At 38.8% G+C, this 17,452-nt stretch overlaps 1 protein-coding gene and 1 pseudogene across 1 annotated transcript in view; both read right to left on the bottom strand.

Moving 5' to 3' along the window:
* The window catches only part of Tec (tec protein tyrosine kinase), a 134,352-nt gene that overhangs the window by 94,615 nt on the left and 22,285 nt on the right, over positions 1–17,452 (bottom strand). The gene's annotated exons all lie outside the window — the stretch shown is intronic.
* Positions 1,345–2,177, bottom strand: LOC102026485 (annotated as a pseudogene).

Raw genomic sequence — 17,452 nt, 5'->3', positions numbered from 1 at the left:
AAAAATCTTTATATATTTAGTTATCAGTCCTCTGAGGAATAGCTAGCAAAATTTTTTTCCCACTGTGTAGACTGTATCGTCACCCTATTGACTGTTTCCTTTGCTGTACAGATGCTTTTTAATTTGATATAATCTCATTTGTTGATTCTTGCTGTTATTTGTTGTACTGCTGGAGTTTCTGCTCACAAACTTTTTGCCTGTATTTATGTCTTCAGGACTTTCATCTGTTTTATTCAGTAAGTTAAATGCTTCTTTAATCCATTTGGTTTTAGTTTAGCACATTGGTGAGAGAAACAGGTCCAGCTTCAGCCTTCTGCATATGCATAGCTAGTATTCCCAGCACCGAGTGCTAAAGAGGCTATCTTTTCACCAGTGTATGTTTTTGGCCCCTTTGTCAAGATCAAACAGCTAAGTGTGTCTGGCTTTGTTTTGGCATCCTCTGTTCTGTTTCAGTGACTCACACGTATATTTTTGTGCCAATATCATACAGTTTTTATCACTGTGTAGCTTTGTAGTATAACTTGAATTAGATTTTGTGATGCCTCGTGCTTTACTCTTATTTCCCAGGACTGCTTTTGTTATTCTGGGTGTCTTCTGGTTGCATATGAATTTTAGGATTGTTTTTTCTAGTTCTGTGAGGAAGGCTGTATGTGAGGTATTTGATTAGGACTGTGTTAAATCTATATATCAGTTTTGGAAATATGGCCATTCTGATAATATTGGTTCTGCCTATCCAACACTATCTGTTCAAATTTCACTGAAGCAGAAATTTGATTTTCAAGTCTATAGTATGAGACAAGGAATTTTTTTTTTTCAAATTAGCCAGCTTTATTTAATACAACAATGCTGTTTGCTCAAATAGAAATGTTTTGCTCAAGCCAGGGGCCATGGTGTATGCCTTTAATCCCAGCACTTGGGGAGGCTCACGCACAAAGATTGCAAGTTTGAGAGGAACCTGAGGAATTTACTGACTTACAGAGACCTTGCCTCAAAAACAAAACAAAAAACAAAACAAACAAACCACATAAAAAGGGGTAGTGATATAGCTCAGTGCAAAAACTTTGCATTCAATCTCCAGTACCACCATCAACATGCCTCCACCTGCCAAAAAGATTTGCTCAAAAGAAGTAATCACAAGTATTGGTTTAATAGCAAAAAACTGCAGGTGTAGGTTCCCATTTTGTTCTTCAAACTATTTGAGCATTCAATAATGCTGAGAAAATGTTCGTGAAAGTTTTTTATTCAACTGGTATTAATAAAGGCAAGTCTTTCCTTTCTTTGCTTTCTTTTTTTGTTGCTCTTTTGAGACAGGGTTTTGCTAGGCAGTTAAGGCTGGCCTCAAACTCATGGCAGTCCTCCTGCCTCATGCTGCCAAGTGTAAGTAGTTGAGCAAATGAGGTGAGCTGATCTTTTCCGCTGGTAAGCTGTTTGTCCCTTCTGTAAAGGATTTCTGCAGTTTGCACAAGTGATTTTAGCTGGCTTAGTAGGTTGCTGTTGGGCAGAAGACTGGAAAATCTGTTTAGGAAATGAGTCCACTGGTGATAGAGAATCCACCCATGGCCGTTTCTGATTAGGAGGAAATGATGCTGACTGGGAGATCCAAGAATCAGGATTATGAAAGTTGTAAATCCTTCATTCTGAAATATATCTCCTGCCATATTCATTCTACCAGGATTAAAAGGTCCTACTTCAGTCTTGGTCTTACTTCTTGAACGACTGGATGTGGAGAAATCCAAATCTTTGGCACTGTTTTTAGTTCCAGGAAGTCCCCACTCAGTAAAAGTGGACAAATCCTTTTTCTCCCCTCCATTTGTTTCTATGTCCCCATCATCAATAACAATTGTCTCACACATATTTCCTTTTTGAGAAGCCAAATCTCTTAAGAAAGGCAGAATTAGGGAACAATTTCCTTCTAGCTTTTCATGTTTTGATGATGTGAATACAAAGTTTCTTTGATCAACTATTACTGGAGCAGAATTTGAAGGAGGTTATATAGATTCAATAAATACAACATCATTATCATCTTCCACTGATGGGTTTTTATATCTACTGACTAATGGACTACTGGGACCACATGAATTTCCTACATCCATGAGACTAGCTGTCATAGCTGTGCTCCCTAATCCAGCAGGAGTGTGGTCAGTCAAGTCAAATCTTCCCACTGATGGTTCATCCATACTAAATAACCTGTAAGACACCGGTCAGTGGCCGCATCCATACTCCCGCAGCCCTTGGGCCGCAGGCCAGGGCGCCCACATGAGCTCCACCAGGAGCAGCCTGAGGCCCCTAAGCATGGCCTCCATGCTGCAGGGTGCTAAGCCCCGGGGCAGGGAGGGAATTCCCCTCTTCCTCCTCCCAGACAAAGAAAATTCTAAACGAACAGTGCCCAACCACAGTGGGTAATCAGGCAAAATCAGTGTATTAGACAATAATGAGTGTATTATTGCTTAGACAAAATACCTGACATCTACCATTTAAAAGAAAAGAGATTTATTTGGTTCATAGCTTTAGAGCATTCAGTCCATGGTTGGCTGGCTCCCTGGCAAAAATGGCATGGTAGAAGGGCTTAAGAGGAAGACTGCTCAAATCCACAGCAGGCAGGGAGAAGCAAGGCAAGAGAAAAGTGAGGGACCAGAATGCACCCTTCAGGTCACATGCCCAATTATCCACCTTCAATCAGGCCCTACCTCCTAACAGCACACTCAGCTATGAACACATCATTGTCCCTATGAGCCAATCACCTTCCAAAAGCCCCACCTCTGAACACAGGAGACTTTAGATGGACATTTTAGATGTAAATCATAATAGTGATTAAATCAAAAATACATCCTAAGAATCACTGGAAAGATCACCAATGGTCAGTGTCACAACTGAAACTATAGAGTACACTCTAGAATAATAAGGCAAATTTAACCAGAAAAATATTTACCCTAATTTCTAGGTTATATGGATCTCAACTAATATGAAGACTATGGTAGGGCTTATATGCCTGCTAAGAAGGAAAAAAATAAACTGATAACAATACTAATTGTATAGAGGGGCCAGGGATATAGCTCAGTGGCACAGCACCTGCCTGGCAAGTGTGAGGTCGTCAGTTTAGTTCCCGGTACCACACAACAAAAATATTAATTGCACAGAAAACATACCTTATCCATCTCCCATAACAAATAAAATTTTATAAATTACATTCAAAAAATGTCATGGAAGCTGGGCATGGTTGTACACACTTGTAATCCCAATTTATAGATGACTGCAAGTTCAAGCCCAGTCTAAGCAACTTAGCAATTTAGGGAGACTATCTCAAAATTTAAAATTATCAAATTTAAATAAAATTTAAAAGATGAGGTAAAGCTCTGTGTGTAGACTCTCGATTCAATCCACAGTGCCACCAAAAACCACTTTTTTTGTTATGGTTAAAGTTAATATTGTTTGGAAGTTGCAATCTCAGTGATACTTTAGAAATGTCCGATGACACTTTCAAATTTCCTCTTCATGGTGAAATAAATTAAAAACAACTCTCCTTCATTTCCCCTATTATTGTCATTATCTGGCCCATTTGTGAAATGTAATGTCAGTGTTTTTTAAATACCTGTAAGTTCACTGACACTGCTCCCATCAGGGTCTATTTCTCCTTCTCTTGGCTCTGAGTGGGTATCTTGATCCTTTCCTTGTTATTAAAACATGGTATCTGACACCCACCATTTAAAGGAGAAGTTTATTTTGGCTCAGTTTCAGAAGTTTCAGGGCATGGTTGGCCGGTCAACACAGAAACACAGCAGAAGGGCTTTCCAAGGAGGAAAGCCGCTCACGTTACGGTGGCCAGGAAGCAGAGAGAGAAGTGAGGAGCTAGGGAGGGAGATGCACCTTTCAGGTTATACCCCACGTGACCCACCTCTAATGAGGCCCTGCCTCCTAACCGCAAGTCAGCTACAGCACCCCCATCATCTACTGAATTTCCAAAAGCTCCCCCTCTAAACAAATGAGGCTTTAGGGCAGGCACAGTCTGTATCTAAAACAGACAGTGGGCTTGTGGCTCCTTTGATTAACGTGGTACAGCAGCAGTGATACTATGTGGCAGCTAAATCATGAAAGCCACATAGCCTCTGCCTGGTTCTTTTGGGCCTCTGACTCTTTCCACACTCCTCTTTACTCATCCCTCCTTCACCGTTTCCAGTTCATAAACCAAGGTATCCACAGGAATAGTTTCAGACACTCAGCTAGGTCATGAAAGCCACATAGCCCCTGCCTGGTTCTTTTGGGCCTCTGGCTCTTTGCACACTCCCTCTGGGAACCCGATCAACATGCAGGAGAAGCACAAGTCAAACAGAGAAAATGTACAGATGTTCTCTAGAATTCCAGTGGTGCCCTACCTTAAATCATGCCCACCCAGGAGCCCCATACAAATGAGAGAACTTCAACAGATTCCAATCCCTGGTCATTCAAGTCACCCCGAGCCACCTAAACAAAGTTTCTGAAATAAGAGCCCAGACTTTATGAAGCAAAGACAAGACATCCCCATTGAGCACTGTCCAGCTACTAAGAGAATCCTTGACCATGATAAAATGGTTGTTCCTGAGTGCCTTTAAATTCTGAGTGGTCTCTTACACAGCTATAGATAACTGGGACACATACTTGGCATTCTTCACTAATCTCACTTAATCTGTCTCGAATCTCTGTCAACCTTCTCCTCTCCCTGAACTATTGCCTCCTCTTTACTCATCCCTCCTTCACCGTTTCCAGTTCATAAACCAAGGTATCCACAGGAATAGTTTCAGACATTCACAGAACCATTCATTCGGATACTTATTACATAGCCCTGATATATACGGAAATGTGCACAAGGCACTGAAGTGGTTACAAAAATAAACAAGACACGATCTTTGCTCTACAGCAGCACAGGGAAGATTGACTTGAAAGCAAAGGGCAACCCTACAATCTGCGAGGGGCCATAAAGGTGGTATGCATGGAGTATCTTGAAATTATTAATAGCCCCTAATAATCCTCAATCTGTGATCGTTACAGAGTAAACAAGTATCCTTGTCAAAGTGACAGTCTACTTCTGTGAGAAAACAACATAAGAACAGAATATTAATAGATGGGTAGTATTACACCAACACATGAATAAAACTAGATGTTAATCTTCTAGTCTTGCCAACCATGTCCTCCTATAATGCATATGGAAATTCTTTCTTAAAACTTGTTTATTATAATCAGAATCATAAACAGAAAATAAACGTTAAAATGACAATGTGTTTATTATATCATTTTCAAAAGTTTCATAGTGAATTTTAAGTATTAATTTTGAGCACTACAGCCTACCATGAGTTTTAATTCTAAGTATTTTACTAATGTAAGATGAGTTAAATAGAAAACAACAGCCTCAGCTTGGTTTTTTTGTTTGTTTGTTTTTTGTCTTGTCTTTCTAAGACAGGGTCTTGCTGTGCAGTTCAGGCTGGCCTTGAGCTCACTTTGTAGCCCAAGCTGGTCTCAAACTCCCAACGATCCTCCTGCCTCAGCCTCCCAAGTGCTGGGATTACAGGAGTACACTATCATGCCCAGCTAACATCCTCAGTTTTTAAAATGACCCTTAAACTGGGCATGGTGATGTATGCCTGTAATCCTAGCTCTCGGGAAACTGAGGTAGGAGGATTGCCGTAAATTGTAGGCCAGGCTGAGCTACATAGTGAGTTAAGGCCATCCTGGACTACAGAGTGAGATCCTGTCTCAAAAAAATTAAACTAAATTAAAAAGTTAAAATGACTCCTAATTACACGTTCTCCATTTTTCAGACTAAATGTATTCCAAACATATAATTTAAAATTAACATACGCTTTTACTAGGATGAATTTTTTTGTGGAATCAATTCTAGGATCAAAACTACATTTCAAATGGAGAAAAAAACTACTCTGTACACACTGTACAAACCTTTAGAAAGAAACAAGAAAATGATGTTGGGTCTTAGGCCAGTCTGAGCTAAAAAACTGAGGAAAAGATTTCATAGAACTCCCAGAATTTTCACAGGCAAAAATACTGTATTTTATGCCTTTCTATTTCCCATCACCCCACTACTCTTACTACCTTCTCCAAAGCAAACAAATTTTTCCCACTCATAAATATCCCCAAACTTGCAAAGCCTGTCAAGCTAGATATCTCTCCCTTTGGGATGTTATCCCAGCTAACTCTCAATATCATAATGTAATCTGAAAATTTCATGACTTTTGAAATCATATTATATAAAGTAAATCAATGCTCAGTTTTTTGCAGTGCTATGTGAAATTTTGAAAATCAAATTTACTTAAATAAGTGATGATATTTAGATAGCCATACAGAAGAAATAAATTAATATCTCTGTGTACATGTGTCATATACGTACACCTACATTTACATTCTGTTCCACAGCAATTTCTCAAAAGTACACTCCCAAGTCTTTTTCCCCCCCTGGAAGTACTCATTCTTACATAAATCAAGCAAAAGAATAGCTGGGTATGGCAGTGCATACCTGTAATCCCAGCATTTGGGAAGCTGAAGCAGGAGGATCTATACAAGTTTGAGGCCAGCCTAGGCTACATAAGTGAGTTCAATGCCAGGCTGCACTACATAGTGAGACCTTATCTAAAAAAAAAAAAAAAAGGAAAGGAAAAGAAAAGAAAAGAAAAGAAAAGAAAAGAAAAAGAGAAAGAGAAAGAAAAAGAAAGAACGGAAAATATTTTCCATAACCTGTTACTCAAAACACTGCCTAAAACACTTTAGGACTTTTTTCCTAATGGGATCAAAGGCTGTGAGCTTACTCATCCAGGAGATCCAGTGAGAGTCTACCATGCATCTGAAAAGGTGCTATGTCAACTAAGCTTTCATGCTTTCACTTCTTTAAGAGAAGTCTCTGAACAACACTCTTCTGAATTTCCTGTTAATACATAGAAAGTGGGCCTCGTGCTACAGAGAAATCACCTCTATCCTTAACAAGAAAACTGGAAAAAAAAAAAAAAACATAAACATGGGTCTTGTGACAATGATGAGATTCACGAACTGAAGCTGGTGATCTCTAATTTTGTCTTTGGCCCCATAATCCATTTGTTTTCTGCAGTTGAATATAACAGAACCCCACACGAGTACTGTCTTAAACATACAACAATTAACTGCCTATAAGGTATGCATTCACATTTTGAAATAGTAATAGGACCTTTTCTTTTTTGAGATGCAGGTCTTGCTATGTTGCCTGGGCTTGTCTCAAACCCATGGGCTCAAGAGAGCCTCTCACCTCAGCCCTCAGAGTAGCCGACATAACAGCTGCAGACCTAAGGAAAACATAAGCAGTGGTTCTCTCAACATTATCTTAAAGATTTTTCCTCATGTCACCCTCTGTTATCTCTCACTACCAATTATTTACATCGGAACTTCCAGCTAAGCAGCACAACTGAGCGGAAGAAAGTAGACCTGCTGAGCAATTAAACGGGCTGTAAACCCCAGCTTTGTCATTTATTGATTGTGTAACTTTGCGTTAATCACCTTCCCATTCCTGGGACAAAATACCGACACCTGCAATTTAAAGGAGGCAAGGTACATCACAATTTAGAGGATTCCATCCGTGGCTGGTTGGTTCCAAGGCAGACCCAACATGGCGGGAGAGCCTAGCAAGAGAAAGCTGCCCTTGGCACCCAGGAAACAGAAAGGAGGATCCAGGGCCCAAAACACACCTTTCCAGGTCATGCTCCCAGTAACTCCACCATCTGACCAGGGCCCACCTCTGAACATAGAACTTTTAGGGGATATTTTAGATCTAAACCATAGCAAACTTTACGCAAGCCAAATCCATGAGGAGTTAGGGACTATTTTCCTCATCCATAAGATGAGGATAATAATACCAGCTTTAAAGGATTATTATGGGAGTAAAGGAGAAAACCTGTATAAAGCTTCTTGTATACAAGCACACACCAGGGAAAACAACTAGTAGAATGGTTGTTGTCGTATCTTTATTCAGAATCGATTCACACTTATGTGTGCCAGATATGTTCTCAGGCTGTGGGACACAAAATGAACATAAGAACAGCCTTTAATGTACCCACAGCCTAGTAAAAGGGACAGACATGACAGCAGCTAACAATTTCCTTACCATGTGGTCAGTGCTAGACCACAGATGGCTGCAAGCTTCAAGTCTGCCTAGATATGGGAGGCAGAAAGACCACCAGCATAGGGGATACCGCAGTTGGGCTAGAAATCAGAGTACGTTGTTACTCATAGAAGTTGGTAGGGCAAAGGCACGCCCAAGGTCAAGGGCTCAGTATTACAAAATGCAAGGTGAATATGAAGGCACATAAGCAGTAAAAACAGCTTGTGTTCATTTAAATATTTCTCATTGCAAAAGTTATTCCTCCTTTCTGCCCCCAACCCAAATATACACATATCCCCAAAGGAGACAGTACTATTTCCACTACTTAAAGAAACCAAAATTCAAAATAAGTCCATTTCAGCCTTATATTTACATGTTTTTTGTTTTTTGTTTTTTGTTTTTAAACAAGGTTTCACTATGTAGTGCAGCTGGTCTTGAATTCTCTTTGTAGCCCAGGCTGGGGTCAAACTCACAGTGATCCTCCTGCTTCAGCCTCCTTGAGTGCTGGGATTCTAGATGTGTGCCACCAGGCCCGACCTTCATTCATTTTTCAATGAAAATATTTTATTTAAAATCTGCTCTACATCAGGCATTGTACAGAGATATCACAATGCACATGGAAAACACAGGTCTTGCCTTCACGGAGCTTACATTATCCTGTGGAGCTTTGATTTGATGCCTTAAAAAAAAAACCTTTCACTGTAACATCCTTCTCCTCAGCTACCACTCACAGGACAGGGAGGCACTGTGTCAGTTTACAGATCATGAGAAGTGTGGATCACATTTCTAAATTAAAAGTTAAATTAAAGCTCCATAAAGCTGAGTTGACACATATCACCTCCTCCGTTCTGTTCATTAACACTGTTACTAATATCTCAAGTTTAAAAATTAACCACTCACCAAAACTATTTTTTGAGAACTCCAAGTTAAAAGTACAAGAGTTTTTTCCCTCCTAAATATCACCCAGGAGTTACAGTTTCACACACACACATGTGCACAGCAGCATAGCACCTGCCTGGCAAGCACAAGGTCCTGAGTTCAATTCCCAGGATGAAAAAAAAGTTAAGTCCCTTAACTTTTCCCATCCAGTATTTAACTTCACTAAAAAAGTTAATACATGTAAAACATTTAGAATAGTTACTTCCACACATGTGCCGTGTAAGTGGCTGCTATCAGTACCAATGCTTTGATTTTTGCAGCATTATCACTAAGAAACTAAAATGAGTAGCAGCACTTTGACAGATGCCATTTAATAAATGAATAAATAAAAGCAAACAATGTATCCAAAATTGTAGTATTATTGCTATAGATCACCAACATAGAACTGAGAGTCAAGAAAAAAACTTATCTACATCTACAGTCACCTGATTTTTGACAAATGCCACAACCATTCAACAGGAAAAGAATACTCTTCAACAAATGAATCTACACCTACTATACACAAAGACTTACAGAACTAAATTGTAAAACTCTTAAAAGAAAACAAAGGTGCACATTTTTGTGACCTTAGATTAAACAATGGTATCTTAAAAGTTATACAGACCAAAAAAAATTATATTAAGCATAATCAACAAAAGAAAAATAGATGAATTGGATTTCATCAACCTAAAAGATGTGTGTGTTTCAGGAAGTGGTGACACACACCTGTAATACCAGCACCGAGAGGCTGAGGCAGGAGGATTGCTACGAGTTCAAGGCCAGCCTGGGCTACACAGTAAGTTTAGGACCAGCCTGAATTACAGAGCAAGACGCTGTCTCAACTCACCTCCAAAAGAAGACGTGTGTGTGTCAAAGTACATTATCAAAAACAACTAAGACATGGCCAGGCATGGCGGCACATGCCTGTAATCCCAGCACTCCAGAGGCTAAGGCAAGAGATCACTATGAATTTGCGGCCGGACTTGGGTCTATAGCGGGTTCAAGGCCAGTCTAAACTGCACAGCAAGGCCCTCTTTCAAAAAAATAAAATAAAAAAACCCCTAAGACCTGAAAAAATAAATTTGTATATATCGTATCTATGGTAAGAGGCTAATATCCAGAATACATAAGGAATGCTTATAACTACATTAATAAGGAGACAAAACCCAACTTAAAAACAGCCAAAACGATCAGGGAATGTAGCTCAGCAGCAGAACACTTGTTTCATGTGCATGAGCTCCTGGGTTCAATCCTCAGCACAGGGGGAAAAAAATAGGTAGAAGGAGTCAGGAGCAGTGAAGGCGCCCTAAAGTCCTAGCTACTTGGGAGGCTGAGACAGGAGGAATGTTTGAGCCCCAGGAGCTCAAGGCCAGCCTAGGCAACACAAAAGGCAGCCGTCTCAAAAAAAAAATTAAAATAGATACTCCTCCGAAGAATAAAAAAAATAAAATAAAATAGACACTTCTCCAAAGAACATCCAGAGGGCCAATAAACACATGAAAGGATGTTCAACATTATTAGTCATTAGAAAAACGCAAATCAAGGCAATAAGCTACCACTTCACACATACTAAGATGACTAAAATTTAAAAAAGGGAAATAGAATTTTTGCAAGAATATAGAGAAATCAGAACCTTCATACACTGCTAGTAGGAAGGCAAAATACTGCAGCCACTGTGAAAAACAATTTGACAGTTCCTCAAAAGTTAAACATAGACTTGTCATATGACTGGACATTTCCACTCCTAGGTATATACATAAGAAAACTGAAAACATATTACACAAAACTTGACATCATTGCTCATGGCAGTAAGACCCATGATATCCAAAAAGCACAAACAACCCATCAATAAATGGATAAACAAAATTTAGCAGTATATCCACATGATGGATCATTATCCCATCATAAAAAGGAATCAAATAGTGATGCATGGTACATGGATGAATCTTAGAAACATTATATAAAAGAAGCCAGACACAAAAGGCCCCAAGATGTATTGATTCCATTTATATGAAATATCCAGAACAGGCAAATCTATACAACCAGAAAGTAGATTACAGTGTAGGTGCAAAGGGCGAGTCTTGAGGGTTAGGGATTTCTTGGGCTGGGGGGTCAGTAATAGAAATCATCAGAAAATAAATACTGGGGATGATGGCACATCACAAGAGTGCTAAACACTACTGGACCATACTTTCAAAATCATTCAAATGTGGAATTTTATATTCATTTAATTTATTCTCATTAAAATAAATTTAAGGAAAATTACATGTATAACTGCATTGTACGGATAATAATATAATTATACTGAAAATAATATACTAATGAGAATTCAAAGTAAAGGGAAAAGGCAGGAAGAAAAGAGAGTGGAACCCACAAGCACAAGAAGACTGGTTCCCACATAAACACAGATGGCAAAAACTGAGCGCAGCCCACCCTGGCCTTGAGTATCCCTCAGGAGACCAAGCTCACAATGGAGACTGATCCTTCACCTCTGGATAAATTCAACACAGAGCTGGCAGAAATGTCGAGAAACCACTGGAAACTCTAACAGCTTTTAAAAAGAACAAAAACAAACCACTCCATAATCAGTAGTCTAAAACAATAAGAATGTATTGTTTCTCATGATTCCGTGGGTTGGCTGGGTCATCCTGGCCCGGAAGTCTACTGTGATCACCCTCATATTTCTGGTGCTTCTAGGCCATCAGCCAAGCACATGTAGCTTCCTGGCAGTACAAGCTGAGCTTGTTCAGATGGTACTTAGGGTTCTAAGAGCAGCAAGAGAAATCATCCCCCAAACACACGCACTTCTCATCTCAGAAGCCTTTATATTTGCTCTTGCTTCAGTGGTCAAAGCAAGCCATACAGTCAAGCCCAGAACCAAGGGAGGAGTGACTCCTCAATAGGAAGAGATACCCAGAGGGGAATTATGAGGAGCTTTCTGCAAACAATATAACCCAGAGAAAAACAGACTTTTGTTTTATTTTTTCAAACTTTGTTTTGGTTTAGCATAGCAGTAGTTGGCTTAGGCTTCAGTGCCAGTTTGTGTGAACTGGTATTTGTCTTCAGCCATGACAATCACATTCAGCACTGTGAGACAGATGCTCATGAAGCCTCTGCACACTACGACTGAGTGGTCAGCAGGTTCATGGGTGCACACACCCTCTAGGGCACATATTCAGCCCGAGAAAATGTAAAAAGATCCACCTGCACATTAAATTGCTCTTCTCTCTTCTTTGCTGGCCCATAGAATTGAATTCCCTTAACTCAAATTCATATATGCTACAATTCCACTACATATTGACAGCCATTTACTCCACTTGTCAAATCTGCAGTTTCCCAAAATCCAGGGGATAAAAGATAAAATAATGCCTTAGAGACGGTGACTTCTTTATGGTATCAATTTATCAAAAGAAAAATTGTCCCTGTCCCTAAATTCCACGGAGAGACTGTGGTATCTAACGGATAATTAAAGATCTTTAATAGAAGTTTGCCCAAACATTACAAAGTTATTCCTCACCAGGCTACTTCTGACATTAATGCTTGATAATGCCTTAGTAAGTAAGGCCTTGATAAATTAGGTATTTCTCATGAGCTAGGTGAGATAGGTTACTTTCCGGTTAACTCAGAAACATCAATAAAGTACAAAAGTAGGTAAACAAGTAATATGATCTTTGGTGGATCTGTTAAATATCAAGTTCACTTTTGGCAAAAGTTGAATGTAATTCAGTTTAAGGTTTATTCTCCAATATGCAAGCATGTAAATCTTTTGCTAATAATATAATGGAGTGTTACGTAAACTGCATTGTCTGTTCAATTTTAAAAAGGCTAACCTGTACTTTCCAAATAGGTTAGATGTCTTACAGTGTACCCAGGTGAACGCTCCAATGTAACAGAAAATCAATGTAATAGAAACATTGGTATTTTGAGATTCCAACTTTATCTAACTTAAGCCCTGCTTCTTGAGTTCCAGATCTTGCTGCTAATATAGCTTAGATTATTAGATAAAGTAGTGAGCTTCTCCACTGCTGGGCCAAAATACCTAACACCCATAACTTTAAAAAGGAGAAGATTATCTTAGCTCAAAGTTTAAGAGGTTCAGTCCATGGTAGGCTGGCTCTGAGGCAGAAACACCACGATAGAAGGGAGGGGCAGAGTAAAGCTGCTCACTTCATGGCAGCCAGAAAGCAGAGCTTTCTTTTATTTAATTCTGCAAATCTTTGTCTGTGGTAGGTGTAGATCCATTTGTTGAACAGTATTCTTTTCCTGTCAAACAGTCGTGGCACTTATTCATTTATAAATTGGCATCTGGAGCTGGGCGTGGTGGCACACGCTTGTAATCCCAGCACTCGGGAGGCTGAGGCAGGAGGACTGTTTTGAGTTTCAGGACAGCCTGGGCTACAAAGTGAGCTCGAGGCCAGCCTGAACTGCATCGCGAGACCCTGTCTCAAAAAATAAAATAAAATAAAATAAAATAATAAAAAATTAAAAATTAAAATATTAAAATAATAAAGTGGCATCTGTCAAAGTGCTGCTACTCATTTTAGTTTCTTAGCGATAATGCTACAAAAATCAAAGCATGGTACTGATAGCATCCACTCACACAGCACATGTGTGGATTGATGCAAGACTGATGTACCCCACAAAACTATCTTTCAAAACTGATGGAGAAATACACTTCCATGACAAAGAACATCTGAGGAAATTTATGACCACTAAACCAGCACTCTAAAATGTTTTGAAGGACATTCTAGAAAGATATAACTAGGACTACAACTCCACGAACCCCAACAGAAGGAAACTACCAGGCAAGGCAAACAAACTGAGGGAGGGGAAAAAAAGGAGGGAACCAACAACAGGAAAATAACATGACGAGGATAAGTCAATACATATCAGTTATAACCATCAATATTAATGGTCTCAATTCACCAATGGATCAAGAAGCAAGATCCAACAATATTGTGCATACAATAAACACATTTACTTCAAAAAGAAATTCACAGACTGAAAGTCAAAGGATGGAAAACAATCCATGTGACAGGAACCTAGGAAAAAGCAAGAGTAAGAACCGGGCATATAGCTCACCAGCACAGTGCCTGCCTGGCAAGAGTGAGATCAAGAGTTCAATTCTATTTGCAAAATAAATTTCAAGCCAAGACTGATTATTTGAGATAAAGAAGGTCACTACATCCTTGTAAAGGAAACAATGCAAGAGGAAGAGATAACAATCACAAATATATACGCAACAAATACCAGTGCACCCAACTATACAAAACATATATTAATGGACATGAAAAATCAAATTAGTACTAACACAATTGTATTGGAGGATCTCAATACCCTACTGTCAGAAAAGACAGATCAACTACACAAAAAAAATGAACAATGAAATAGTAGAACCGAACCAAACTTTTGAACAAATGAACTTAGTAGATGTCTACAGAGTATTCCACATCAGAATACACATGCTTCTCAGCTGAACATGGGACGTTCTCCAAAACAGACCACACAAAGAACATGCTTAAGTAAATGCAAGGGAATTTAAATTATCCCATGCATATTGTAAGACCACAATGCAATGAAATTGAAATCAATGGCAAAAGAAACCACAAGAACTTCATAAACACATGGAAATTAAATAGCACCCTCCTGGACAATCAATGGGTCACAGATGAAATTAAATAAGAAATTAGACAGTTTCTACAATTAAATGACAATACAACATACCGGAACTTATGGGACATAATGAAAGCAGTCCTAAGAGGGATATTTATAGCAGTGAATACCAATATCAAGAAAACAGAGCAAGCACAAATAAACAACTTAATGGCGAACCTCAAACTTCTAGAAAAAGAAGAGCAAGCTAAGCCAAAAGCTTATGCAAGGGAGGAAATTATAAAGATCAAAGCAGAAATTAATGCATTGGGGACTAAAAAAAAATACAAAGAATCAATAACTGAGTTGATTCGTTGACAGATTAAATAAAATCGACAAACCCTTATCCAACATATCAAATAAGAAAATACTCAAATCCACACAATTAGGAAAGAAAAGGATGAAATCACAGTGAACCCTACAAAAATCCAGAACATCATCCATACCTACTTCAAAAACTTGTATCCTAATAAGATGAAAAATGCAGAAGAACTGGACAGATTCCTAGATACATATGAATTATCAAAGCTGAATCAAAAAGATATAAAAATCAATCAATAAATGAAATGAAAGATGTAATTAAAAACTTACCAACAAAGAAAAGCCCAGGCCCTGATAGATTCACTGCTGAATTCTACAAGAAATTTAGAGAAGACCTAACACGTCTATTTCTCAAACTCAATTTTTTGGGGGGAGGGTGTATGGGGAATTGAACTCACAACCTCATGCTTGCCAGGCAGACACTGTCTCACTGAGCTATATCCACAGCCCTCTTTAATGAAACTGAAAGGGAGGCGATACTCCCAAATTCATTCCCAGAAGCAAGCATTCCCTGATACCAAAACTGAAGAAGGACCCAACTAAGAAAAAGAATTACATGCTAATCTCCCTAATGAATATAGAACCAAAAATCCTCAGTAAGATACTGGTAAACAGAATGCAGCAAATCATCAAGAATATTATACAACATGACAGAGTAAGATTCATCCCAGGGATGCAGGGATGGTTCAACATACGTAAATCAATAAATGTAATATACAGGGGCTGGGGATTTAGCTCAGTGGCAAAGTGCCTGCCTGGCAAGCGCAAGGTTGTGAGTTCGGTTTCCGGTACTGGAGAAAAACCAAAAAAAAAAAAAAAAAGTAATATACCATATTAACAGAGCTAAAGACAAAAATCATATGATCACCTCAATAGATGCAGGAAAAGCTTTTGACAAAGTCTAGCACCCATTCATGATTAAAAACCCTAAAGAAAATTGGAATAGATAGTCTTTATCTCAATTTGATAAAAGCTATTGATGGCAAATCAACAGCCAACATCATACCAAATGGACAAATGCTTTCTCTCTAAAATCAGGACGAAGACAAGGATGTCCACTGTCTCTGCTCTTATTCTACATAGTCCTGGAAACTTTAGCCAGAGCAATTAGACAAGAGAAGGAAATAAAAGGAGTAATGATAGAAAAGGAAGAAGTTAAGTTATCATTACTTGCAGATGACATGATACTCTACATAAAAGACCACAAAAAATCCACTAAAAAAACTGCTAGATTTGCCAGGCGTGGTGGTGCACACCTATAATCCCAGCGCTCAGAAGGCTAAGGCAGGAGGATCATTGCAAGGCTGGGCTACAAAGTGAGCTCAAGGCCAGCCTAAACTGCATAGCAAGACCCTGTCTCAAACAGACAAGAAAAAAAAAACCACCTAGATTTAATAAGCAAATTCAGTAGCACAGCTGGATACGAAGTCAACACTTAAAAATCAATACTAGCCTTCCTATACACAAATAATAAACTCACTGAGAGAGAAATTAGGGAAACAGTACATTTCACAATAGCATCCATAAAATGAAATACCTAGGAATCAACTTAACAAAGGATGTAAAAGACCTCTACATTGAAAACTACAGTATTCTGAAAAAGGAGGTTGAAGCGGATATCAAAAAATGGAAAAATATCCCTTGCTCATGGGTAGGGAGAACCAATGTAGTGAAAATGGCCATACTCTCAAAACTGTTATAACAGATTTAATGCAATACTAGTCAAAATTCCAACAGCATATCTCACAAAATTAGAGAAAATAATCCTAAAATTCATTTGCAACTAAAAGAGACCTAGAATAGCAAAGGAAATTCTGGGCAAGGCAGGGGGCATCATAATCCCTGACTTGAAATTATACTATAAAGCTACTGTGATAAAAACAGCATGGTACTGGCAAAAAAAACAAAACAAAAAAAAAAAAACACCACACCTGATGATCAAAGGAACAGATCAGAAGATGTACAGACAAGTCCAGACACACTAAGCCACCTTATCTTTGACAAAAGTGCCAAAAACATTGACGGGAAGAAAGATAGCCTCTTTAATTAATGGTGCTGGAAAAAACTAGCACCATACATGCTGAAGATTAAAATTGGGCCCATATCTTTCACCATGCATTAAACTAAATTCAAAATGGATCAAAGATTTAAATATTAAAACAGAAACATTAAATCTGCTGGAAGATAGAACAGGTAAAACTCTTGAAGACACTGGTGTAGTCAAAGATTTTATGAATTGCTGGAAACGACTATGAAGCAGCTCTGAGCAGGATTTAATATTAACCAATTGGCTTTTCATGTTTACTTGGGAGTTGTCTGAAGCTTAGGCACCTTGTCTAAAGATGGGCAGTTGACTCATAGTAAATAAATCTCTATGGATCACTGGTCACCGCTGAGGCCTGTATTGGCCTGTGAAGCTGTGACACCTCAAGGACAAAGAGACTGCAGCTGAGG

Source organism: Chinchilla lanigera, unplaced genomic scaffold (genome assembly GCF_000276665.1).
Source record: "Chinchilla lanigera isolate Chin_1 unplaced genomic scaffold, ChiLan1.0 scaffold00042, whole genome shotgun sequence".
NCBI lineage: Eukaryota > Metazoa > Chordata > Mammalia > Rodentia > Chinchillidae > Chinchilla > Chinchilla lanigera.
This window is presented reverse-complemented; position numbering and strand designations above follow the sequence as displayed.